The 26,353-nt window shown below is 55.5% G+C and overlaps 1 long non-coding RNA gene across 2 annotated transcripts in view; it reads right to left on the bottom strand.

Annotated features, from left to right (window-relative positions):
- Positions 1-26,353, bottom strand: part of LOC145530003 (uncharacterized) — a 270,063-nt gene that overhangs the window by 120,424 nt on the left and 123,286 nt on the right. For both annotated transcript variants that reach the window (XR_014071399.1, XR_014071398.1), the window contains 3 exons: positions 19,401-19,512; positions 11,745-11,856; positions 4,092-4,203 (listed from right to left, as the gene is read on the bottom strand). This is a non-coding gene — a long non-coding RNA (uncharacterized LOC145530003). The remainder of the gene's footprint in view (positions 1-4,091; positions 4,204-11,744; positions 11,857-19,400; positions 19,513-26,353) is intronic.

Raw genomic sequence — 26,353 nt, 5'->3', positions numbered from 1 at the left:
GAGAGCAGCGGGGTCCTCGGAGCTCAGGCCCTGGCTGCACCCAGGCCTCCCCAGGGCTGTGGGCTGGGCTGTGTGGCTGTCACTGTGCCTGCACATGGCCTAAGGGGGGTGGTCGAGCAGTCAGAAACCCAGAGATTCCCTTGGGAAGTTTTGGGGAAGGGACCTCAGCACGAACCCCAGGAAATGATGTCACCTGCCGGCAACAGAACCCAACAGAACCCGCAACCCGGGTATACAGGCCTCCAGAGCGGAGAGGAGACCCCAGCCAGATCACTTGCTGCCAGGATGTTCTGCTGTTTGCCCCTGCCCAGAGGCCGGGGCCTCAGGAGAGCTCACAGGCAGTGTGCGTGGGCACCCTGTCAACGTTGGCTCAGGGCACCCCCGAGAGGCCTCTGGCCCTTTGCCCGGAGAAACAGAAAGGTAACACGGGGAGCCCCAGGCCGGGCCAGGCCACCTCTCCCATGCCACCCGGAAACACCGGGTCCTTTGCCTGTGTGTGTGGATGCGGGTTTCTCGGGGTGTGTCTCCCTCAAGGAAGCCCAGGCGGATGTGGGGTCAGAAGCCTGCGGGCAAGTTGTGTCCACACCCCAGGGGAGAGCAGGCTGGCTGGGATGGGGAGAGTGCGGGCAGCGCCGGCCGCCCAGGCTGGCCTCACACCCTCAGGTGGGTCTCTTTCCTCCCGGGTGGGGATCTGAGCAGACACACGTCTCTGACCCTTCTGGGAAGAGAAGTTCGAGCAGGCAGAAGCAGCGGCTCCACTGGCCAGGCCCAGCTCGGAAAAGTCCCAGCATGGCTGGCTGACGGTCACTGTCGTTGCAGAGCTTCCCACGTGATGAGGCCGAGGACGGGGACACCCCGTCCACCTCCCGGAGGGAGGGGTCGGAGCACCACCCCCCCGCCCCTGAGGCCCAGTGCAGGCTCCAGGTGAGCGTGCCCACGGAGGCATCAGCCCCACCGGGGGCGAAGCGGAGGCGGGGAAGGCCTGCTGCCGAGACACCACACAGGATACACCCGGCGGCCCAGTCTGAGGCTGCCACGGAGCTCAGCACACCCGGCTCCGACCCAGAGTCCCGAGAACCCCAGCCTCTGAGGCAGCAGGAGGACCTGGAGCCCAGCACGCCAGAGCACAGAGGTGAGGACGCTGGGGCTGGTGCACGGGAGTGTGTGGGGAGGGGGTGCTGAGCTACACAGGGACGAGTCCCCGAAAGATGCTGCTGGGCCTGCAGCAAGCGCTGGCCTCACACCCCCACCCCCTTCTTGCACACTTCAGTCCCAAAAGACATCCGACCCTGGGTATTCTTTGGGAATCTCTTGGAAGCTTTCTGTCCCGGGATACGCACATGCCAAGGCTGGCCTGTGGGCAAACTTTGCTTCTCCCCCAGCTCTAGCACTGGCCTCCAACTGGAACCAGGCTCCACTTCCCAGACCTGTCCCTACAGAGGTGGTGGCTCCAGGTGCAGGACCCAGGGATCCACCGAGGGCAGATGGAGAACCGAGACTTGCCCTCGCAGAGACACCAGGCCAGCTGGGTTCTGGCCAGCACACCGGGCAGATCGGATCTCCGTGCCTGCAGGACCCCCAGCCCCAGGCACTGATGTCCCACCCCCTCAGCCAGAACCTCCACCTCCACGTGCACCTGTACCTGCTCGGGCTTTGGCAGGAGAACCCGAGGCAGAGGAGGAGTCACCGCCTCGGCAGGGAGAGCCTGCCCTGGCTCCCGCGCAACACCCAGACGCCGACGATGACTCACCCACCCCTGCAGGAAGAACGAGCCCCCGCTCTGGACAGAGACCCAGAGCCCTTGCCGGAAACACCACGTCCAGGGGAGCGGTCGGCTCTGCCGCCTCCATCCCTGTCGGCTCACCGTGGACGCTGTCAACTCGGTCTGCCCCCAGGGGACATGGAGTTCCTTTCCCCTGAACTGCTTTGCATTTGGTTTGTTTCCACCTTTCTGGTGATGTTTTATTTTTTGTATGGTTTCCTGTATTTTTGTTGGTTAAGTTGGGAACTTGTTGGTTAAGTTAGTAAACTTTTTCATCATTGTTGCAATTTGGGAACACTGTTGTGTAACTCTGGTGATACTGTGTTACCATCACCACTTTGTGGTTTCAGACCCGTTTGATCTTTATGCCCCACCCCCCAACAAAGCCTGGATTCAAGGCAAGCACGCCCTGTTCATCCCTCCCCCCGATCCTGAACACAATTTCATCTTTTCTTTCTGCATTCCTTCCTATATTCTTGGTGTCCCCAATCAATGACTCTCAGTGAAATGACTGAAGGAGTTTCTTTCGGACTCTCCACCTACTGTAAGACTCCATTGGAGAGTTCTCATTTTTATGTCATTTGAACTAGCCTTTGATAGCTGACAGGACGGTGTACGTCCTTTCAAGATATCATGTGCCAAACGAAGCCCTTTTGGCAAATGCCATCATTATCTCCAGGCAGGCATTGCTGTTTGAAGGGTGACATCTCAGCCAGAAGGCAGAGGCTGAGCTCCTCTTGTTGCACCAGCTCCCAAAAGAAGCCAAGAAAGGGAGCTGGAACAACAAACCACCCCAACGCCCAGGAAAGCGTTCTTCACGACAGAAGGCTAGAAAATGACCCAACAACCTTGTGGCCCAGAACCCCTCTAGAAAAATCACTGTTCCATAAAAAAGAGAAACACGTGGGAAGTTCCAAGGAGAGGCAATGCCCATGGCCAGTGTACTTTAGAGACGGCCTGACCGCTCCGGGGAAGACACGCACCGACGGAACCCCTTGGGAAACAGCAGTGAGAGTCCTCACCGTCGTAAGGGTTTCCTCTGGGGACAACCTGCCCTGGGCACCACATGAGGGAGCAGACCGGCTTCTCTTCCTCTGCTCCCACACCATTCACTCATGAAGGCAGCTCAGGTGTTCTCATGCCCTGCCTGCCTGCCTGCCTGCCTGCCTGGCTCATCCGTGAGCTGTGACCACCTCCAGGGCAGGACTCCACCTTCTCCTCTCTGTGTACCGTGAATCTGCACACAGTGGGCTTTCAGAACCTTAGGAGACTTGAGCCATTCCCACTCGAGCCAGAACCCTCCCCAGGAAGGAAAACGGCTGTGGGGTCATTTTGGCCCCAGCACTGGTTCCGAAAGCCTGGCGGCTCCTACAGCCTCTACGGTGTGAAGAGGGAGGTCCCTTTTGACAGAGCTTTCCGGCTGTCAGATCTAAGCTGTTGTTTCACTGTCAGCTGTGTCTCTTCCGTTGCAGCCAGGTGGGCCACGCTGCTCCAAAGGGGCTCACAAGCTGAGTGGCAAGGGAGGTATTGAGAGGACAGGGATGGCTACAACGTGCTGCAAACTGAGTGAGGGTCCCCACAATCCTCAGCAAAGGTCTGTGGTGTGCAAGTGGGGAGTAGAGGGCCCCCAAGTTCCAAAGGAAGGGAGGTACTCGGGAGCTAAAGCCCTTGGCTGCTGTGGTAGCAGCTGCAGATGGCAGCTCGTCCACAGTGCACTTCGAATGAGGTCATATGAGCGGGACTCTGGAAATGGCTCCGAAATCAAGAGAAAGGGGTCAGGGTATGTGGGAATCCGGCGGGGGTGGGGGGTGGATGAAGGAAGGTGTCCTTCCTCTCTCCAGTGCAATTTGGTTTGGTGAGTCTCAAAGCTACCAGATGGCACTTCCCAAGTCAGGCCCCCGCAGGAATCAGGGTGGGCTGCGTGCCTCGGCGCCTGCTACAGGGACAAGCCACACCAGTGGCCTCCCTGAGCTCAAATGGCCGCATCTGGGGGTTCTGTCTGGGTGCACACCTCCTTGCTCTGGCCAAGTTCCCCCCTTCTCTGAGCACCAGCTTCATCCTCTCGAATGAGGACATCGATTGCTACCTTGGCACGTTACTCTCTTCATCCTGTGAAGACTCATTAGGCTTATCCTACAATTACTAGCTGGCCCGAAGAGATATCTCCTGAATCCAGATTAAGCTGGAGTCTCCCAGGCTCATCTGGCATGTCTTCCCTGAAGTCTGCCAAAACCCACACCCTTGCATTTCCAGGGACTCCCCTTAGCCAGCTGGGCAGAAAACCCAGCATGGTTCAAACAAGCTGACAGACAAGCGGGAGAGGACTCACGGGCAGACGGCCTCCCTCAGGTCTCGGGTGGAGCTCTGGGACCACAGCAGCAGCGGGCCATCCCAGCCCCTGGGCTCAGCAGCGCCCTCATTCTCAGGCCGGCGGCTCTGCCCTGAGGGGAGCAGGAAGGTCACCAACTGCCGCAGGCGGACCTCAAGCCCCTCCCACTGCTGGAGCCTGACCTCCCCCGGCCCCACCCCTTCCCCTACCCCAGCAGAACGAGAGCTCGTCTTCCCCTGGCTTCCAACGTGAGGCCCGGCCCCGGGCCCCGATTGGGCACTGACCCAGTCCGGAGCCAATCACAGTGGCCAGGGAGGTGGAACGCACCGATTGGCCAGGGCCAGGTCATGTGACCATACTCCCCAGGAAACTCAAATATTACCAAGATTCCCTAACAAACCAATGAACAAAATTATCCAGTAAAGGCAAACCGTACTTTTTAATGAGGCCAATGTCACAGAAAAAAAAAAAAAAATCCTTCACAATGAACTGCTCAAGGAAGCTACTAAATAAGCTTTCAGAAAAGTTAAGACGTTTTTTTTTTTTTTTAATAGGGTGACGGAGAGCTATACCTTTCCCATCTATGTGAATTTAGGTTTAAACTAGATTTCCCTCGGCTATTATATAAGACAAAAAACCCCACATCACCCCCTTTCACTCCCCCCACCCCCAAAAAGTGTTTTAGTCTATTGAATTTTTGTGTCCTCAGTTGTGTCTGATTCACGGCAACTCACGAACTCTACACAGCCAGGCTCTTCCGTCCATGGAATTCAGGGCAATTTTTTTCTGTCACAGCAAATGCCCACCCTGGGTGATCCAAAGGCAAGGGCTCAGAGGCTCCTGAGAGACTAACTCCTTTTAGCTGAGCACAGAGCTGGCTCCTCACTGGGATGCCTGTGGCCTGGGGCTCCCAGAGGGGAGAGCAGCACTCGCCCCACCGTGTGGTCACTGCTGGAAGTGCAGGCTGCTCCTCACTCCCCCTTGACAGTGTCCCTGAGGGCAGAACAGTGTGAATCTACTCAAGGTGGAAACGCAAACTCCGATGCAACCAAACTTCCCACAAGGTCTCCAAAACCACTCAGGAACAGGGAATTGGAAACTGCAGGGCATGACATGAATGGAGATGGAGACTTGACACCTTACACCGAGTTCACTTCCAGATATCCCTAGACAAAGTTTCCATGAAAACTTGTCACAAATCTAGAAGAACAATGAGCAGAAACCGGACACGTGCTTTGAGTCTTCACACACAAAACAAAAAGGCAGCCCACAAAACAACCCAGAGAATACAGTGGACTTTGCAAAATCAAAGATATCTACTGTGGGAAAGACCTCATTACAAAAGCAAAAGACAGGTCATACATCGCGAGACGAATGAGTGGAAACACAAAGCTTCTCAAGGATGTGTCTCCAAACAGTCAAAGAACACCAACACGACAAGCCTGTGAAAACTAGGGAAAGGTCTGAAGGGACACCAGACTGAGGAAGACACACACAGAGTATCCCGGATGATGTCCAGCACTGAGGGCCTGAAGAAACAACAGTCTAGTTGCACTCCCTCAGGCCTGTGTGACCCTGGATGAGGCCTCTCTTTCCCGGTGGCTCTGAGAGATGGACAGGGAGGAAGGGGAAGAGAAATCACTTGCATTTCTAATACTCACAGCAAAGTCTTCCAATGAGAAGGGAATTATCACCCCCACTGACAATGCCATTCACTGAAGTGATACCCACGAGTCCATCTAACCCAGAAGGCAAGGAAGGACCTGTTCTCACAAAACGGCGAGAGATGGAAGAAGGAAGATCAAGCCCACACCAACCACTGGAAAGAGAAGCTGTGCTCAGGGCTTGAAAGAATTCCTATTGGGAAAATGATGTCACAGCCCCACAAGGCAATCCACAGCTTCGATGCTATTCCTCCCAAAATGCCAATGCATTTTCGCACCGAACAAAGAATTGCAAAAGGGGTACGGAAACAGAAAAGAGCCTAAATTGTCAATACAATCCGACGAAAAAGCCCCGATACGGACATCCAAGGTTGTGTGAAAGGAAATTAGACGACCAAACTAGGATCCTCAGGAGAGTATCGGAGAAGGCGATGGCGACCCACTCCAGTACTCTTGCCTGGAAAACGCCCTGGACGGAGGAGCCTGGTAGGCTGCAGGCCATGGGGTCGCGCAGAGTCAGACACGACTGAAATGACTTAGGCGCAGCGGCAGCAGCAGGACAGTATGCTATTGGGAATACAACAACACACACAGATCCAGATCGATGGAATAAAGTTGAGGGTCCAGAAACAAACCCCGGCATCCATGGTCAACTCATCTCTGACACAAAAGGGGAGAATATCCAAATGGGAACAAGAAAGCCTCTTCAATAAATGTCCATGGGAAAACCAGACAGCTACATCTGAAGAACGCTATTGGTTTTGATCTCACACCACCTCAATATCGGGGAAAAACCTCACCCTAAAGACTGATGTCATGAGACAGCTAGAAAGAAGCGTAGGTCAAAGGCTCCTTAACATCAGAGTCTCCTTGCCATTTGCTGGGCGGAGGTAGAAATGGGTCTCTTCAAGTAAGGGAAAGAGGAAAACGAAGTACGCCAATGGGTTTCCATCCAATGGAACCTCTTCACAACAGAGAAGCTAAGCATTCAGAAATGCAAAAGATGGGAAACGGAACATGAGAGACTCCTTGCAAGTGGTGTATCTGAGAAGGGGTTCATATGGAAAGAGACGAAGAATGCACAGCACTCAGATTCCAAGAAACACCACCACCACCCTTGACCCTTCCCCCATGACCAACTCCGACCTAAAGCCTTTCTCTCCCTCTAACCTATCCCTAAAACATAACCCTCATCTAATCATATACATGTGCATTCCTAGCATCCATCCATCCACACACGAGAGAGAAAGAGGAAGACACAGACTGAATCGAGAAGGGAAAAGAGAGGGACACAGACAGAGAGAGACACGGAACCAAAGAGAGGAAAGGAGTCGACGGTCCAGACTTTTCATCAATCTGTCTCGAAGGTAGAAGCAATGACAGCGCCCATCCACCCCAGAAGGGGGAAAAGGACGGAAGGTTTGGAGAGGAAAAGACAAGAACGCAGGGAGCCATTAGAAGCTCAGCCACCCGCAGAAGCCGAGCTGGGACACTTGAACAGAATCTCAATGGAAACAGAGGACCAGAAAGTTGGCTACTCTTTTCTATAAGAGAGGGAGACCTTCGAGTCTTCCTTTCGCGCCTCCAACTTGGATGCGGGGTCTCAAAACACTCAGGAGGGGGAGTGCCTTTTCCTGGGTACCACGGCGCATCCAGGCCTCGTTCTGCCCCATTCTGTGCTGTGTCAGCCCTGGATGGAGTCTTTCTTTCTGAAGTCTCAGCACACAAGCTCCACGTGATATCGGCCCCAGGTGGAAAGGCATGGAGCTGCTCGTAGGCCGACAGACCTAGGAAGCAGATGGGAGAATGACCCCCACTCTGCAGATGGAGAGACTGGGGAAACCCTGAGGGGCATACGCTTGCCCAGGGCCACACCACTTATGAGAAGAAGGAGCCTGGTCTGAGAGCAGCGGGGTCCTCGGAGCTCAGGCCCTGGCTGCACCCAGGCCTCCCCAGGGCTGTGGGCTGGGCTGTGTGGCTGTCACTGTGCCTGCACATGGCCTAAGGGGGGTGGTCGAGCAGTCAGAAACCCAGAGATTCCCTTGGGAAGTTTTGGGGAAGGGACCTCAGCACGAACCCCAGGAAATGATGTCACCTGCCGGCAACAGAACCCAACAGAACCCGCAACCCGGGTATCCAGGCCTCCAGAGCGGAGAGGAGCCCCCAGCCAGATCACTTGCTGCCAGGATGTTCTGCTGTTTGCCCCTGCCCAGAGGCCGGGGCCTCAGGAGAGCTCACAGGCAGTGTGCGTGGGCACCCTGTCGACGTTGGCTCAGGGCACCCCCGAGAGGCCTCTGGCCCTTTGCCCGGAGAAACAGAAAGGTAACACGGGGAGCCCCAGGCCGGGCCAGGCCACCTCTCCCATGCCACCCGGAAACACCGGGTCCTTTGCCTGTGTGTGTGGATGCGGGTTTCTCGGGGTGTGTCTCCCTCAAGGAAGCCCAGGCGGATGTGGGGTCAGAAGCCTGCGGGCAAGTTGTGTCCACACCCCAGGGGAGAGCAGGCTGGCTGGGATGGGGAGAGTGCGGGCAGCGCCGGCCGCCCAGGCTGGCCTCACACCCTCAGGTGGGTCTCTTTCCTCCCGGGTGGGGATCTGAGCAGACACACGTCTCTGACCCTTCTGGGAAGAGAAGTTCGAGCAGGCAGAAGCAGCGGCTCCACTGGCCAGGCCCAGCTCGGAAAAGTCCCAGCATGGCTGGCTGACGGTCACTGTCGTTGCAGAGCTTCCCACGTGATGAGGCCGAGGACGGGGACACCCCGTCCACCTCCCGGAGGGAGGGGTCGGAGCACCACCCCCCCGCCCCTGAGGCCCAGTGCAGGCTCCAGGTGAGCGTGCCCACGGAGGCATCAGCCCCACCGGGGGCGAAGCGGAGGCGGGGAAGGCCTGCTGCCGAGACACCACACAGGATACACCCGGCGGCCCAGTCTGAGGCTGCCACGGAGCTCAGCACACCCGGCTCCGACCCAGAGTCCCGAGAACCCCAGCCTCTGAGGCAGCAGGAGGACCTGGAGCCCAGCACGCCAGAGCACAGAGGTGAGGACGCTGGGGCTGGTGCACGGGAGTGTGTGGGGAGGGGGTGCTGAGCTACACAGGGACGAGTCCCCGAAAGATGCTGCTGGGCCTGCAGCAAGCGCTGGCCTCACACCCCCACCCCCTTCTTGCACACTTCAGTCCCAAAAGACATCCGACCCTGGGTATTCTTTGGGAATCTCTTGGAAGCTTTCTGTCCCGGGATACGCACATGCCAAGGCTGGCCTGTGGGCAAACTTTGCTTCTCCCCCAGCTCTAGCACTGGCCTCCAACTGGAACCAGGCTCCACTTCCCAGACCTGTCCCTACAGAGGTGGTGGCTCCAGGTGCAGGACCCAGGGATCCACCGAGGGCAGATGGAGAACCGAGACTTGCCCTCGCAGAGACACCAGGCCAGCTGGGTTCTGGCCAGCACACCGGGCAGATCGGATCTCCGTGCCTGCAGGACCCCCAGCCCCAGGCACTGATGTCCCACCCCCTCAGCCAGAACCTCCACCTCCACGTGCACCTGTACCTGCTCGGGCTTTGGCAGGAGAACCCGAGGCAGAGGAGGAGTCACCGCCTCGGCAGGGAGAGCCTGCCCTGGCTCCCGCGCAACACCCAGACGCCGACGATGACTCACCCACCCCTGCAGGAAGAACGAGCCCCCGCTCTGGACAGAGACCCAGAGCCCTTGCCGGAAACACCACGTCCAGGGGAGCGGTCGGCTCTGCCGCCTCCATCCCTGTCGGCTCACCGTGGACGCTGTCAACTCGGTCTGCCCCCAGGGGACATGGAGTTCCTTTCCCCTGAACTGCTTTGCATTTGGTTTGTTTCCACCTTTCTGGTGATGTTTTATTTTTTGTATGGTTTCCTGTATTTTTGTTGGTTAAGTTGGGAACTTGTTGGTTAAGTTAGTAAACTTTTTCATCATTGTTGCAATTTGGGAACACTGTTGTGTAACTCTGGTGATACTGTGTTACCATCACCACTTTGTGGTTTCAGACCCGTTTGATCTTTATGCCCCACCCCCCAACAAAGCCTGGATTCAAGGCAAGCACGCCCTGTTCATCCCTCCCCCCGATCCTGAACACAATTTCATCTTTTCTTTCTGCATTCCTTCCTATATTCTTGGTGTCCCCAATCAATGACTCTCAGTGAAATGACTGAAGGAGTTTCTTTCGGACTCTCCACCTACTGTAAGACTCCATTGGAGAGTTCTCATTTTTATGTCATTTGAACTAGCCTTTGATAGCTGACAGGACGGTGTACGTCCTTTCAAGATATCATGTGCCAAACGAAGCCCTTTTGGCAAATGCCATCATTATCTCCAGGCAGGCATTGCTGTTTGAAGGGTGACATCTCAGCCAGAAGGCAGAGGCTGAGCTCCTCTTGTTGCACCAGCTCCCAAAAGAAGCCAAGAAAGGGAGCTGGAACAACAAACCACCCCAACGCCCAGGAAAGCGTTCTTCACGACAGAAGGCTAGAAAATGACCCAACAACCTTGTGGCCCAGAACCCCTCTAGAAAAATCACTGTTCCATAAAAAAGAGAAACACGTGGGAAGTTCCAAGGAGAGGCAATGCCCATGGCCAGTGTACTTTAGAGACGGCCTGACCGCTCCGGGGAAGACACGCACCGACGGAACCCCTTGGGAAACAGCAGTGAGAGTCCTCACCGTCGTAAGGGTTTCCTCTGGGGACAACCTGCCCTGGGCACCACATGAGGGAGCAGACCGGCTTCTCTTCCTCTGCCCCCACACCATTCACTCATGAAGGCAGCTCAGGTGTTCTCATGCCCTGCCTGCCTGCCTGCCTGCCTGGCTCATCCGTGAGCTGTGACCACCTCCAGGGCAGGACTCCACCTTCTCCTCTCTGTGTACCGTGAATCTGCACACAGTGGGCTTTCAGAACCTTAGGAGACTTGAGCCATTCCCACTCGAGCCAGAACCCTCCCCAGGAAGGAAAACGGCTGTGGGGTCATTTTGGCCCCAGCACTGGTTCCGAAAGCCTGGCGGCTCCTACAGCCTCTACGGTGTGAAGAGGGAGGTCCCTTTTGACAGAGCTTTCCGGCTGTCAGATCTAAGCTGTTGTTTCACTGTCAGCTGTGTCTCTTCCGTTGCAGCCAGGTGGGCCACGCTGCTCCAAAGGGGCTCACAAGCTGAGTGGCAAGGGAGGTATTGAGAGGACAGGGATGGCTACAACGTGCTGCAAACTGAGTGAGGGTCCCCACAATCCTCAGCAAAGGTCTGTGGTGTGCAAGTGGGGAGTAGAGGGCCCCCAAGTTCCAAAGGAAGGGAGGTACTCGGGAGCTAAAGCCCTTGGCTGCTGTGGTAGCAGCTGCAGATGGCAGCTCGTCCACAGTGCACTTCGAATGAGGTCATATGAGCGGGACTCTGGAAATGGCTCCGAAATCAAGAGAAAGGGGTCAGGGTATGTGGGAATCCGGCGGGGGTGGGGGGTGGATGAAGGAAGGTGTCCTTCCTCTCTCCAGTGCAATTTGGTTTGGTGAGTCTCAAAGCTACCAGATGGCACTTCCCAAGTCAGGCCCCCGCAGGAATCAGGGTGGGCTGCGTGCCTCGGCGCCTGCTACAGGGACAAGCCACACCAGTGGCCTCCCTGAGCTCAAATGGCCGGATCTGGGGGTTCTGTCTGGGTGCACACCTCCTTGCTCTGGCCAAGTTCCCCCCTTCTCTGAGCACCAGCTTCATCCTCTCGAATGAGGACATCGATTGCTACCTTGGCACGTTACTCCCTTCATCCTGTGAAGACTCATTAGGCTTATCCTACAATTACTAGCTGGCCCGAAGAGATATCTCCTGAATCCAGATTAAGCTGGAGTCTCCCAGGCTCATCTGGCATGTCTTCCCTGAAGTCTGCCAAAACCCACACCCTTGCATTTCCAGGGACTCCCCTTAGCCAGCTGGGCAGAAAACCCAGCATGGTTCAAACAAGCTGACAGACAAGCGGGAGAGGACTCACGGGCAGACGGCCTCCCTCAGGTCTCGGGTGGAGCTCTGGGACCACAGCAGCAGCGGGCCATCCCAGCCCCTGGGCTCAGCAGCGCCCTCATTCTCAGGCCGGCGGCTCTGCCCTGAGGGGAGCAGGAAGGTCACCAACTGCCGCAGGCGGACCTCAAGCCCCTCCCACTGCTGGAGCCTGACCTCCCCCGGCCCCACCCCTTCCCCTACCCCAGCAGAACGAGAGCTCGTCTTCCCCTGGCTTCCAACGTGAGGCCCGGCCCCGGGCCCCGATTGGGCACTGCCCCAGTCCGGAGCCAATCACAGTGGCCAGGGAGGTGGAACGCACCGATTGGCCAGGGCCAGGTCATGTGACCATACTCCCCAGGAAACTCAAATATTACCAAGATTCCCTAACAAACCAATGAACAAAATTATCCAGTAAAGGCAAACCGTACTTTTTAATGAGGCCAATGTCACAGAAAAAAAAAAAAATCCTTCACAATGAACTGCTCAAGGAAGCTACTAAATAAGCTTTCAGAAAAGTTAAGACGTTTTTTTTTTTTTTTTAATAGGGTGACGGAGAGCTATACCTTTCCCATCTATGTGAATTTAGGTTTAAACTAGATTTCCCTCGGCTATTATATAAGACAAAAAACCCCACATCACCCCCTTTCACTCCCCCCACCCCCAAAAAGTGTTTTAGTCTATTGAATTTTTGTGTCCTCAGTTGTGTCTGATTCACGGCAACTCACGAACTCTACACAGCCAGGCTCTTCCATCCATGGAATTCAGGGCAATTTTTTTCTGTCACAGCAAATGCCCACCCTGGGTGATCCAAAGGCAAGGGCTCAGAGGCTCCTGAGAGACTAACTCCTTTCAGCTGAGCACAGAGCTGGCTCCTCACTGGGATGCCTGTGGCCTGGGGCTCCCAGAGGGGAGAGCAGCACTCGCCCCACCGTGTGGTCACTGCTGGAAGTGCAGGCTGCTCCTCACTCCCCCTTGACAGTGTCCCTGAGGGCAGAACAGTGGGAATCTACTCAAGGTGGAAACGCAAACTCCGATGCAACCAAACTTCCCACAAGGTCTCCAAAACCACTCAGGAACAGGGAATTGGAAACTGCAGGGCATGACATGAATGGAGATGGAGACTTGACACCTTACACCGAGTTCACTTCCAGTTATCCCTAGACAAAGTTTCCATGAAAACTTGTCACAAATCTAGAAGAACAATGAGCAGAAACCGGACACGTGCTTTGAGTCTTCACACACAAAACAAAAAGGCAGCCCACAAAACAACCCAGAGAATACAGTGGACTTTGCAAAATCAAAGATATCTACTGTGGGAAAGACCTCATTACAAAAGCAAAAGACAGGTCATACATCGCGAGACGAATGAGTGGAAACACAAAGCTTCTCAAGGATGTGTCTCCAAACAGTCAAAGAACACCAACACGACAAGCCTGTGAAAACTAGGGAAAGGTCTGAAGGGACACCAGACTGAGGAAGACACACACAGAGTATCCCGGATGATGTCCAGCACTGAGGGCCTGAAGAAACAACAGTCTAGTTGCACTCCCTCAGGCCTGTGTGACCCTGGATGAGGCCTCTGTTTCCCGGTGGCTCTGAGAGATGGACAGGGAGGAAGGGGAAGAGAAATCACTTGCATTTCTAATACTCACAGCAAAGTCTTCCAATGAGAAGGGAATTATCACCCCCACTGACAATGCCATTCACTGAAGTGATACCCACGAGTCCATCTAACCCAGAAGGGAAGGAAGGACCTGTTCTCACAAAACGGCGAGAGATGGAAGAAGGAAGATCAAGCCCACACCAACCACTGGAAAGAGAAGCTGTGCTCAGGGCTTGAAAGAATTCCTATTGGGAAAATGATGTCACAGCCCCACAAGGCAATCCACAGCTTCGATGCTATTCCTCCCAAAATGCCAATGCATTTTCGCACCGAACAAAGAATTGCAAAAGGGGTACGGAAACAGAAAAGAGCCTAAATTGTCAATACAATCCGACGAAAAAGCCCCGATACGGACATCCAAGGTTGTGTGAAAGGAAATTAGACGACCAAACTAGGATCCTCAGGAGAGTATCGGAGAAGGCGATGGCGACCCACTCCAGTACTCTTGCCTGGAAAACGCCCTGGACGGAGGAGCCTGGTAGGCTGCAGGCCATGGGGTCGCGCAGAGTCAGACACGACTGAAATGACTTAGGCGCAGCGGCAGCAGCAGGACAGTATGCTATTGGGAATACAACAACACACACAGATCCAGATCGATGGAATAAAGTTGAGGGTCCAGAAACAAACCCCGGCATCCATGGTCAACTCATCTCTGACACAAAAGGGGAGAATATCCAAATGGGAACAAGAAAGCCTCTTCAATAAATGTCCATGGGAAAACCAGACAGCTACATCTGAAGAACGCTATTGGTTTTGATCTCACACCACCTCAATATCGGGGAAAAACCTCACCCTAAAGACTGATGTCATGAGACAGCTAGAAAGAAGCGTAGGTCAAAGGCTCCTTAACATCAGAGTCTCCTTGCCATTTGCTGGGCGGAGGTAGAAATGGGTCTCTTCAAGTAAGGGAAAGAGGAAAACGAAGTACGCCAATGGGTTTCCATCCAATGGAACCTCTTCACAACAGAGAAGCTAAGCATTCAGAAATGCAAAAGATGGGAAACGGAACATGAGAGACTCCTTGCAAGTGGTGTATCTGAGAAGGGGTTCATATGGAAAGAGACGAAGAATGCACAGCACTCAGATTCCAAGAAACACCACCACCACCCTTGACCCTTCCCCCATGACCAACTCCGACCTAAAGCCTTTCTCTCCCTCTAACCTATCCCTAAAACATAACCCTCATCTAATCATATACATGTGCATTCCTAGCATCCATCCATCCACACACGAGAGAGAAAGAGGAAGACACAGACTGAATCGAGAAGGGAAAAGAGAGGGACACAGACAGAGAGAGACACGGAACCAAAGAGAGGAAAGGAGTCGACGGTCCAGACTTTTCATCAATCTGTCTCGAAGGTAGAAGCAATGACAGCGCCCATCCACCCCAGAAGGGGGAAAAGGACGGAAGGTTTGGAGAGGAAAAGACAAGAACGCAGGGAGCCATTAGAAGCTCAGCCACCCGCAGAAGCCGAGCTGGGACACTTGAACAGAATCTCAATGGAAACAGAGGACCAGAAAGTTGGCTACTCTTTTCTATAAGAGAGGGAGACCTTCGAGTCTTCCTTTCGCGCCTCCAACTTGGATGCGGGGTCTCAAAACACTCAGGAGGGGGAGTGCCTTTTCCTGGGTACCACGGCACATCCAGGCCTCGTTCTGCCCCATTCTGTGCTGTGTCAGCCCTGGATGGAGTCTTTCTTTCTGAAGTCTCAGCGCACAAGCTCCACGTGATATCGGCCCCAGGTGGAAAGGCATGGAGCTGCTCGTAGGCCGACAGACCTAGGAAGCAGATGGGAGAATGACCCCCACTCTCCAGATGGAGAGACTGGGGAAACCCTGAGGGGCATACGCTTGTCCAGGGCCACACCACTTATGAGAAGAAGGAGCCTGGTCTGAGAGCAGCGGGGTCCTCGGAGCTCAGGCCCTGGCTGCACCCAGGCCTCCCCAGGGCTGTGGGCTGGGCTGTGTGGCTGTCACTGTGCCTGCACATGGCCTAAGGGGGGTGGTCGAGCAGTCAGAAACCCAGAGATTCCCTTGGGAAGTTTTGGGGAAGGGACCTCAGCACGAACCCCAGGAAATGATGTCACCTGCCGGCAACAGAACCCAACAGAACCCGCAACCCGGGTATCCAGGCCTCCAGAGCGGAGAGGAGCCCCCAGCCAGATCACTTGCTGCCAGGATGTTCTGCTGTTTGCCCCTGCCCAGAGGCCGGGGCCTCAGGAGAGCTCACAGGCAGTGTGCGTGGGCACCCTGTCGACGTTGGCTCAGGGCACCCCCGAGAGGCCTCTGGCCCTTTGCCCGGAGAAACAGAAAGGTAACACGGGGAGCCCCAGGCCGGGCCAGCCCACCTCTCCCATGCCACCCGGAAACACCGGGTCCTTTGCCTGTGTGTGTGGATGCGGGTTTCTCGGGGTGTGTCTCCCTCAAGGAAGCCCAGGCGGATGTGGGGTCAGAAGCCTGCGGGCAAGTTGTGTCCACACCCCAGGGGAGAGCAGGCTGGCTGGGATGGGGAGAGTGCGGGCAGCGCCGGCCGCCCAGGCTGGCCTCACACCCTCAGGTGGGTCTCTTTCGTCCCGGGTGGGGATCTGAGCAGACACACGTCTCTGACCCTTCTGGGAAGAGAAGTTCGAGCAGGCAGAAGCAGCGGCTCCACTGGCCAGGCCCAGCTCGGAAAAGTCCCAGCATGGCTGGCTGACGGTCACTGTCGTTGCAGAGCTTCCCACGTGATGAGGCCGAGGACGGGGACACCCCGTCCACCTCCCGGAGGGAGGGGTCGGAGCACCACCCCGCCGCCCCTGAGGCCCAGTGCAGGCTCCAGGTGAGCGTGCCCACGGAGGCATCAGCCCCACCGGGGGCGAAGCGGAGGCGGGGAAGGCCTGCTGCCGAGACACCACACAGGATACACCCGGCGGCCCAGTCTGAGGCTGCCACGGAGCTCAGCACACCCGGCTCCGACCCAGAGTCCCGAGAACCCCAGCCTCTGAGGCAGCAGGAGGACCTGGAGCCCAGCACGCCAGAGCACAGAGGTGAGGACGCTGGGGCTGGTGCACGGGAGTGTGTGGGGAGGGGGTGCTGAGCTACACAGGGACGAGTCCCCGAAAGATGCTGCTGGGCCTGCAGCAAGCGCTGGCCTCACACCCCCACCCCCTTCTTGCACACTTCAGTCCCAAAAGACATCCGACCCTGGGTATTCTTTGGGAATCTCTTGGAAGCTTTCTGTCCCGGGATATGCACATGCCAAGGCTGGCCTGTGGGCAAACTTTGCTTCTCCCCCAGCTCTAGCACTGGCCTCCAACTGGAACCAGGCTCCACTTCCCAGACCTGTCCCTACAGAGGTGGTGGCTCCAGGTGCAGGACCCAGGGATCCACCGAGGGCAGATGGAGAACCGAGACTTGCCCTCGCAGAGACACCAGGCCAGCTGGGTTCTGGCCAGCACACCGGGCAGATCGGATCTCCGTGCCTGCAGGACCCCCAGCCCCAGGCACTGATGTCCCACCCCCTCAGCCAGAACCTCCACCTCCACGTGCACCTGTACCTGCTCGGGCTTTGGCAGGAGAACCCGAGGCAGAGGAGGAGTCACCGCCTCGGCAGGGAGAGCCTGCCCTGGCTCCCGCGCAACACCCAGACGCCGACGATGACTCACCCACCCCTGCAGGAAGAACGAGCCCCCGCTCTGGACAGAGACCCAGAGCCCTTGCCGGAAACACCACGTCCAGGGGAGCGGTCGGCTCTGCCGCCTCCATCCCTGTCGGCTCACCGTGGACGCTGTCAACTCGGTCTGCCCCCAGGGGACATGGAGTTCCTTTCCCCTGAACTGCTTTGCATTTGGTTTGTTTCCACCTTTCTGGTGATGTTTTATTTTTTGTATGGTTTCCTGTATTTTTGTTGGTTAAGTTGGGAACTTGTTGGTTAACTTAGTAAACTTTTTCATCATTGTTGCAATTTGGGAACACTGTTGTGTAACTCTGGTGATACTGTGTTACCATCACCACTTTGTGGTTTCAGACCCGTTTGATCTTTATGCCCCACCCCCCAACAAAGCCTGGATTCAAGGCAAGCACGCCCTGTTCATCCCTCCCCCCGATCCTGAACACAATTTCATCTTTTCTTTCTGCATTCCTTCCTATATTCTTGGTGTCCCCAATCAATGACTCTCAGTGAAATGACTGAAGGAGTTTCTTTCGGACTCTCCACCTACTGTAAGACTCCATTGGAGAGTTCTCATTTTTATGTCATTTGAACTAGCCTTTGATAGCTGACAGGACGGTGTACGTCCTTTCAAGATATCATGTGCCAAACGAAGCCCTTTTGGCAAATGCCATCATTATCTCCAGGCAGGCATTGCTGTTTGAAGGGTGACATCTCAGCCAGAAGGCAGAGGCTGAGCTCCTCTTGTTGCACCAGCTCCCAAAAGAAGCCAAGAAAGGGAGCTGGAACAACAAACCACCCCAACGCCCAGGAAAGCGTTCTTCACGACAGAAGGCTAGAAAATGACCCAACAACCTTGTGGCCCAGAACCCCTCTAGAAAAATCACTGTTCCATAAAAAAGAGAAACACGTGGGAAGTTCCAAGGAGAGGCAATGCCCATGGCCAGTGTACTTTAGAGACGGCCTGACCGCTCCGGGGAAGACACGCACCGACGGAACCCCTTGGGAAACAGCAGTGAGAGTCCTCACCGTCGTAAGGGTTTCCTCTGGGGACAACCTGCCCTGGGCACCACATGAGGGAGCAGACCGGCTTCTCTTCCTCTGCTCCCACACCATTCACTCATGAAGGCAGCTCAGGTGTTCTCATGCCCTGCCTGCCTGCCTGCCTGCCTGCCTGGCTCATCCGTGAGCTGTGACCACCTCCAGGGCAGGACTCCACCTTCTCCTCTCTGTGTACCGTGAATCTGCACACAGTGGGCTTTCAGAACCTTAGGAGACTTGAGCCATTCCCACTCGAGCCAGAACCCTCCCCAGGAAGGAAAACGGCTGTGGGGTCATTTTGGCCCCAGCACTGGTTCCGAAAGCCTGGCGGCTCCTACAGCCTCTACGGTGTGAAGAGGGAGGTCCCTTTTGACAGAGCTTTCCGGCTGTCAGATCTAAGCTGTTGTTTCACTGTCAGCTGTGTCTCTTCCGTTGCAGCCAGGTGGGCCACGCTGCTCCAAAGGGGCTCACAAGCTGAGTGGCAAGGGAGGTATTGAGAGGACAGGGATGGCTACAACGTGCTGCAAACTGAGTGAGGGTCCCCACAATCCTCAGCAAAGGTCTGTGGTGTGCAAGTGGGGAGTAGAGGGCCCCCAAGTTCCAAAGGAAGGGAGGTACTCGGGAGCTAAAGCCCTTGGCTGCTGTGGTAGCAGCTGCAGATGGCAGCTCGTCCACAGTGCACTTCGAATGAGGTCATATGAGCGGGACTCTGGAAATGGCTCCGAAATCAAGAGAAAGGGGTCAGGGTATGTGGGAATCCGGCGGGGGTGGGGGGTGGATGAAGGAAGGTGTCCTTCCTCTCTCCAGTGCAATTTGGTTTGGTGAGTCTCAAAGCTACCAGATGGCACTTCCCAAGTCAGGCCCCCGCAGGAATCAGGGTGGGCTGCGTGCCTCGGCGCCTGCTACAGGGACAAGCCACACCAGTGGCCTCCCTGAGCTCAAATGGCCGCATCTGGGGGTTCTGTCTGGGTGCACACCTCCTTGCTCTGGCCAAGTTCCCCCCTTCTCTGAGCACCAGCTTCATCCTCTCGAATGAGGACATCGATTGCTACCTTGGCACGTTACTCTCTTCATCCTGTGAAGACTCATTAGGCTTATCCTACAATTACTAGCTGGCCCGAAGAGATATCTCCTGAATCCAGATTAAGCTGGAGTCTCCCAGGCTCATCTGGCATGTCTTCCCTGAAGTCTGCCAAAACCCACACCCTTGCATTTCCAGGGACTCCCCTTAGCCAGCTGGGCAGAAAACCCAGCATGGTTCAAACAAGCTGACAGACAAGCGGGAGAGGACTCACGGGCAGACGGCCTCCCTCAGGTCTCGGGTGGAGCTCTGGGACCACAGCAGCAGCGGGCCATCCCAGCCCCTGGGCTCAGCAGCGCCCTCATTCTCAGGCCGGCGGCTCTGCCCTGAGGGGAGCAGGAAGGTCACCAACTGCCGCAGGCGGACCTCAAGCCCCTCCCACTGCTGGAGCCTGACCTCCCCCGGCCCCACCCCTTCCCCTACCCCAGCAGAACGAGAGCTCGTCTTCCCCTGGCTTCCAACGTGAGGCCCGGCCCCGGGCCCCGATTGGGCACTGACCCAGTCCGGAGCCAATCACAGTGGCCAGGGAGGTGGAACGCACCGATTGGCCAGGGCCAGGTCATGTGACCATACTCCCCAGGAAACTCAAATATTACCAAGATTCCCTAACAAACCAATGAACAAAATTATCCAGTAAAGGCAAACCGTACTTTTTAATGAGGCCAATGTCACAGAAAAAAAAAAAAAATCCTTCACAATGAACTGCTCAAGGAAGCTACTAAATAAGCTTTCAGAAAAGTTAAGAGGTTTTTTTTTTTTTTTTTAATAGGGTGACGGAGAGCTATACCTTTCCCATCTATGTGAATTTAGGTTTAAACTAGATTTCCCTCGGCTATTATATAAGACAAAAAACCCCACATCACCCCCTTTCACTCCCCCCACCCCCAAAAAGTGTTTTAGTCTATTGAATTTTTGTGTCCTCAGTTGTGTCTGATTCACGGCAACTCACGAACTCTACACAGCCAGGCTCTTCCATCCATGGAATTCAGGGCAATTTTTTTCTGTCACAGCAAATGCCCACCCTGGGTGATCCAAAGGCAAGGGCTCAGAGGCTCCTGAGAGACTAACTCCTTTCAGCTGAGCACAGAGCTGGCTCCTCACTGGGATGCCTGTGGCCTGGGGCTCCCAGAGGGGAGAGCAGCACTCGCCCCACCGTGTGGTCACTGCTGGAAGTGCAGGCTGCTCCTCACTCCCCCTTGACAGTGTCCCTGAGGGCAGAACAGTGGGAATCTACTCAAGGTGGAAACGCAAACTCCGATGCAACCAACTTCCCACAAGGTCTCCAAAACCACTCAGGAACAGGGAATTGGAAACTGCAGGGCATGACATGAATGGAGATGGAGACTTGACACCTTACACCGAGTTCACTTCCAGTTATCCCTAGACAAAGTTTCCATGAAAACTTGTCACAAATCTAGAAGAACAATGAGCAGAAACCGGACACGTGCTTTGAGTCTTCACACACAAAACAAAAAGGCAGCCCACAAAACAACCCAGAGAATACAGTGGACTTTGCAAAATCAAAGATATCTACTGTGGGAAAGACCTCATTACAAAAGCAAAAGACAGGTCATACATCGCGAGACGAATGAGTGGAAACACAAAGCTTCTCAAGGATGTGTCTCCAAACAGTCAAAGAACACCAACACGACAAGCCTGTGAAAACTAGGGAAAGGTCTGAAGGGACACCAGACTGAGGAAGACACACACAGAGTATCCCGGATGATGTCCAGCACTGAGGGCCTGAAGAAACAACAGTCTAGTTGCACTCCCTCAGGCCTGTGTGACCCTGGATGAGGCCTCTGTTTCCCGGTGGCTCTGAGAGATGGACAGGGAGGAAGGGGAAGAGAAATCACTTGCATTTCTAATACTCACAGCAAAGTCTTCCAATGAGAAGGGAATTATCACCCCCACTGACAATGCCATTCACTGAAGTGATACCCACGAGTCCATCTAACCCAGAAGGGAAGGAAGGACCTGTTCTCACAAAACGGCGAGAGATGGAAGAAGGAAGATCAAGCCCACACCAACCACTGGAAAGAGAAGCTGTGCTCAGGGCTTGAAAGAATTCCTATTGGGAAAATGATGTCACAGCCCCACAAGGCAATCCACAGCTTCGATGCTATTCCTCCCAAAATGCCAATGCATTTTCGCACCGAACAAAGAATTGCAAAAGGGGTACGGAAACAGAAAAGAGCCTAAATTGTCAATACAATCCGACGAAAAAGCCCCGATACGGACATCCAAGGTTGTGTGAAAGGAAATTAGACGACCAAACTAGGATCCTCAGGAGAGTATCGGAGAAGGCGATGGCGACCCACTCCAGTACTCTTGCCTGGAAAACGCCCTGGACGGAGGAGCCTGGTAGGCTGCAGGCCATGGGGTCGCGCAGAGTCAGACACGACTGAAATGACTTAGGCGCAGCGGCAGCAGCAGGACAGTATGCTATTGGGAATACAACAACACACACAGATCCAGATCGATGGAATAAAGTTGAGGGTCCAGAAACAAACCCCGGCATCCATGGTCAACTCATCTCTGACACAAAAGGGGAGAATATCCAAATGGGAACAAGAAAGCCTCTTCAATAAATGTCCATGGGAAAACCAGACAGCTACATCTGAAGAACGCTATTGGTTTTGATCTCACACCACCTCAATATCGGGGAAAAACCTCACCCTAAAGACTGATGTCATGAGACAGCTAGAAAGAAGCGTAGGTCAAAGGCTCCATAACATCAGAGTCTCCTTGCCATTTGCTGGGCGGAGGTAGAAATGGGTCTCTTCAAGTAAGGGAAAGAGGAAAACGAAGTACGCCAATGGGTTTCCATCCAATGGAACCTCTTCACAACAGAGAAGCTAAGCATTCAGAAATGCAAAAGATGGGAAACGGAACATGAGAGACTCCTTGCAAGTGGTGTATCTGAGAAGGGGTTCATATGGAAAGAGACGAAGAATGCACAGCACTCAGATTCCAAGAAACACCACCACCACCCTTGACCCTTCCCCCATGACCAACTCCGACCTAAAGCCTTTCTCTCCCTCTAACCTATCCCTAAAACATAACCCTCATCTAATCATATACATGTGCATTCCTAGCATCCATCCATCCACACACGAGAGAGAAAGAGGAAGACACAGACTGAATCGAGAAGGGAAAAGAGAGGGACACAGACAGAGAGAGACACGGAACCAAAGAGAGGAAAGGAGTCGACGGTCCAGACTTTTCATCAATCTGTCTCGAAGGTAGAAGCAATGACAGCGCCCATCCACCCCAGAAGGGGGAAAAGGACGGAAGGTTTGGAGAGGAAAAGACAAGAACGCAGGGAGCCATTAGAAGCTCAGCCACCCGCAGAAGCCGAGCTGGGACACTTGAACAGAATCTCAATGGAAACAGAGGACCAGAAAGTTGGCTACTCTTTTCTATAAGAGAGGGAGACCTTCGAGTCTTCCTTTCGCGCCTCCAACTTGGATGCGGGGTCTCAAAACACTCAGGAGGGGGAGTGCCTTTTCCTGGGTACCACGGCGCATCCAGGCCTCGTTCTGCCCCATTCTGTGCTGTGTCAGCCCTGGATGGAGTCTTTCTTTCTGAAGTCTCAGCGCACAAGCTCCACGTGATATCGGCCCCAGGTGGAAAGGCATGGAGCTGCTCGTAGGCCGACAGACCTAGGAAGCAGATGGGAGAATGACCCCCACTCTGCAGATGGAGAGACTGGGGAAACCCTGAGGGGCATACGCTTGTCCAGGGCCACACCACTTATGAGAAGAAGGAGCCTGGTCTGAGAGCAGCGGGGTCCTCGGAGCTCAGGCCCTGGCTGCACCCAGGCCTCCCCAGGGCTGTGGGCTGGGCTGTGTGGCTGTCACTGTGCCTGCACATGGCCTAAGGGGGGTGGTCGAGCAGTCAGAAACCCAGAGATTCCCTTGGGAAGTTTTGGGGAAGGGACCTCAGCACGAACCCCAGGAAATGATGTCACCTGCCGGCAACAGAACCCAACAGAACCCGCAACCCGTGTATCCAGGCCTCCAGAGCGGAGAGGAGCCCCCAGCCAGATCACTTGCTGCCAGGATGTTCTGCTGTTTGCCCCTGCCCAGAGGCCGGGGCCTCAGGAGAGCTCACAGGCAGTGTGCGTGGGCACCCTGTCGACGTTGGCTCAGGGCACCCCCGAGAGGCCTCTGGCCCTTTGCCCGGAGAAACAGAAAGGTAACACGGGGAGCCCCAGGCCGGGCCAGCCCACCTCTCCCATGCCACCCGGAAACACCGGGTCCTTTGCCTGTGTGTGTGGATGCGGGTTTCTCGGGGTGTGTCTCCCTCAAGGAAGCCCAGGCGGATGTGGGGTCAGAAGCCTGCGGGCAAGTTGTGTCCACACCCCAGGGGAGAGCAGGCTGGCTGGGATGGGGAGAGTGCGGGCAGCGCCGGCCGCCCAGGCTGGCCTCACACCCTCAGGTGGGTCTCTTTCCTCCCGGGTGGGGATCTGAGCAGACACACGTCTCTGACCCTTCTGGGAAGAGAAGTTCGAGCAGGCAGAAGCAGCGGCTCCACTGGCCAGGCCCAGCTCGGAAAAGTCCCAGCATGGCTGGCTGATGGTCACTGTCGTTGCAGAGCTTCCCACGTGATGAGGCCGAGGACGGGGACACCCCGTCCACCTCCCGGAGGGAGGGGTCGGAGCACCACCCCCCCGCCCCTGAGGCCCAGTGCAGGCTCCAGGTGAGCGTGCCCACGGAGGCATCAGCCCCACCGGGGGCGAAGCGGAGGCGGGGAAGGCCTGCTGCCGAGACACCACACAGGATACACCCGGCGGCCCAGTCTGAGGCTGCCACGGAGCTCAGCACACCCGGCTCCGACCCAGAGTCCCGAGAACCCCAGCCTCTGAGGCAGCAGGAGGACCTGGAGCCCAGCACGCCAGAGCACAGAGGTGAGGACGCTGGGGCTGGTGCACGGGAGTGTGTGGGGAGGGGGTGCTGAGCTACACAGGGACGAGTCCCCGAAAGATGCTGCTGGGCCTGCAGCAAGCGCTGGCCTCACACCCCCACCCCCTTCTTGCACACTTCAGTCCCAAAAGACATCCGACCCTGGGTATTCTTTGGGAATCTCTTGGAAGCTTTCTGTCCCGGGATACGCACATGCCAAGGCTGGCCTGTGGGCAAACTTTGCTTCTCCCCCAGCTCTAGCACTGGCCTCCAACTGGAACCAGGCTCCACTTCCCAGACCTGTCCCTACAGAGGTGGTGGCTCCAGGTGCAGGACCCAGGGATCCACCGAGGGCAGATGGAGAACCGAGACTTGCCCTCGCAGAGACACCAGGCCAGCTGGGTTCTGGCCAGCACACCGGGCAGATCGGATCTCCGTGCCTGCAGGACCCCCAGCCCCAGGCACTGATGTCCCACCCCCTCAGCCAGAACCTCCACCTCCACGTGCACCTGTACCTGCTCGGGCTTTGGCAGGAGAACCCGAGGCAGAGGAGGAGTCACCGCCTCGGCAGGGAGAGCCTGCCCTGGCTCCCGCGCAACACCCAGACGCCGACGATGACTCACCCACCCCTGCAGGAAGAACGAGCCCCCGCTCTGGACAGAGACCCAGAGCCCTTGCCGGAAACACCACGTCCAGGGGAGCGGTCGGCTCTGCCGCCTCCATCCCTGTCGGCTCACCGTGGACGCTGTCAACTCGGTCTGCCCCCAGGGGACATGGAGTTCCTTTCCCCTGAACTGCTTTGCATTTGGTTTGTTTCCACCTTTCTGGTGATGTTTTATTTTTTGTATGGTTTCCTGTATTTTTGTTGGTTAAGTTGGGAACTTGTTGGTTAAGTTAGTAAACTTTTTCATCATTGTTGCAATTTGGGAACACTGTTGTGTAACTCTGGTGATACTGTGTTACCATCACCACTTTGTGGTTTCAGACCCGTTTGATCTTTATGCCCCACCCCCCAACAAAGCCTGGATTCAAGGCAAGCACGCCCTGTTCATCCCTCCCCCCGATCCTGAACACAATTTCATCTTTTCTTTCTGCATTCCTTCCTATATTCTTGGTGTCCCCAATCAATGACTCTCAGTGAAATGACTGAAGGAGTTTCTTTCGGACTCTCCACCTACTGTAAGACTCCATTGGAGAGTTCTCATTTTTATGTCATTTGAACTAGCCTTTGATAGCTGACAGGACGGTGTACGTCCTTTCAAGATATCATGTGCCAAACGAAGCCCTTTTGGCAAATGCCATCATTATCTCCAGGCAGGCATTGCTGTTTGAAGGGTGACATCTCAGCCAGAAGGCAGAGGCTGAGCTCCTCTTGTTGCACCAGCTCCCAAAAGAAGCCAAGAAAGGGAGCTGGAACAACAAACCACCCCAACGCCCAGGAAAGCGTTCTTCACGACAGAAGGCTAGAAAATGACCCAACAACCTTGTGGCCCAGAACCCCTCTAGAAAAATCACTGTTCCATAAAAAAGAGAAACACGTGGGAAGTTCCAAGGAGAGGCAATGCCCATGGCCAGTGTACTTTAGAGACGGCCTGACCGCTCCGGGGAAGACACGCACCGACGGAACCCCTTGGGAAACAGCAGTGAGAGTCCTCACCGTCGTAAGGGTTTCCTCTGGGGACAACCTGCCCTGGGCACCACATGAGGGAGCAGACCGGCTTCTCTTCCTCTGCTCCCACACCATTCACTCATGAAGGCAGCTCAGGTGTTCTCATGCCCTGCCTGCCTGCCTGCCTGCCTGCCTGGCTCATCCGTGAGCTGTGACCACCTCCAGGGCAGGACTCCACCTTCTCCTCTCTGTGTACCGTGAATCTGCACACAGTGGGCTTTCAGAACCTTAGGAGACTTGAGCCATTCCCACTCGAGCCAGAACCCTCCCCAGGAAGGAAAACGGCTGTGGGGTCATTTTGGCCCCAGCACTGGTTCCGAAAGCCTGGCGGCTCCTACAGCCTCTACGGTGTGAAGAGGGAGGTCCCTTTTGACAGAGCTTTCCGGCTGTCAGATCTAAGCTGTTGTTTCACTGTCAGCTGTGTCTCTTCCGTTGCAGCCAGGTGGGCCACGCTGCTCCAAAGGGGCTCACAAGCTGAGTGGCAAGGGAGGTATTGAGAGGACAGGGATGGCTACAACGTGCTGCAAACTGAGTGAGGGTCCCCACAATCCTCAGCAAAGGTCTGTGGTGTGCAAGTGGGGAGTAGAGGGC

The sequence above is a fragment of the Giraffa tippelskirchi genome, chromosome 12, assembly GCF_054371585.1.
Source record: "Giraffa tippelskirchi isolate mGirTip1 chromosome 12, T2T-mGirTip1v1.2.pri, whole genome shotgun sequence".
Classification (NCBI taxonomy): Eukaryota; Metazoa; Chordata; class Mammalia; order Artiodactyla; family Giraffidae; genus Giraffa; species Giraffa tippelskirchi.
The sequence above is the reverse complement of the archived record's forward strand: the minus strand, read 5'-3'. Positions and strand labels throughout refer to the sequence as shown.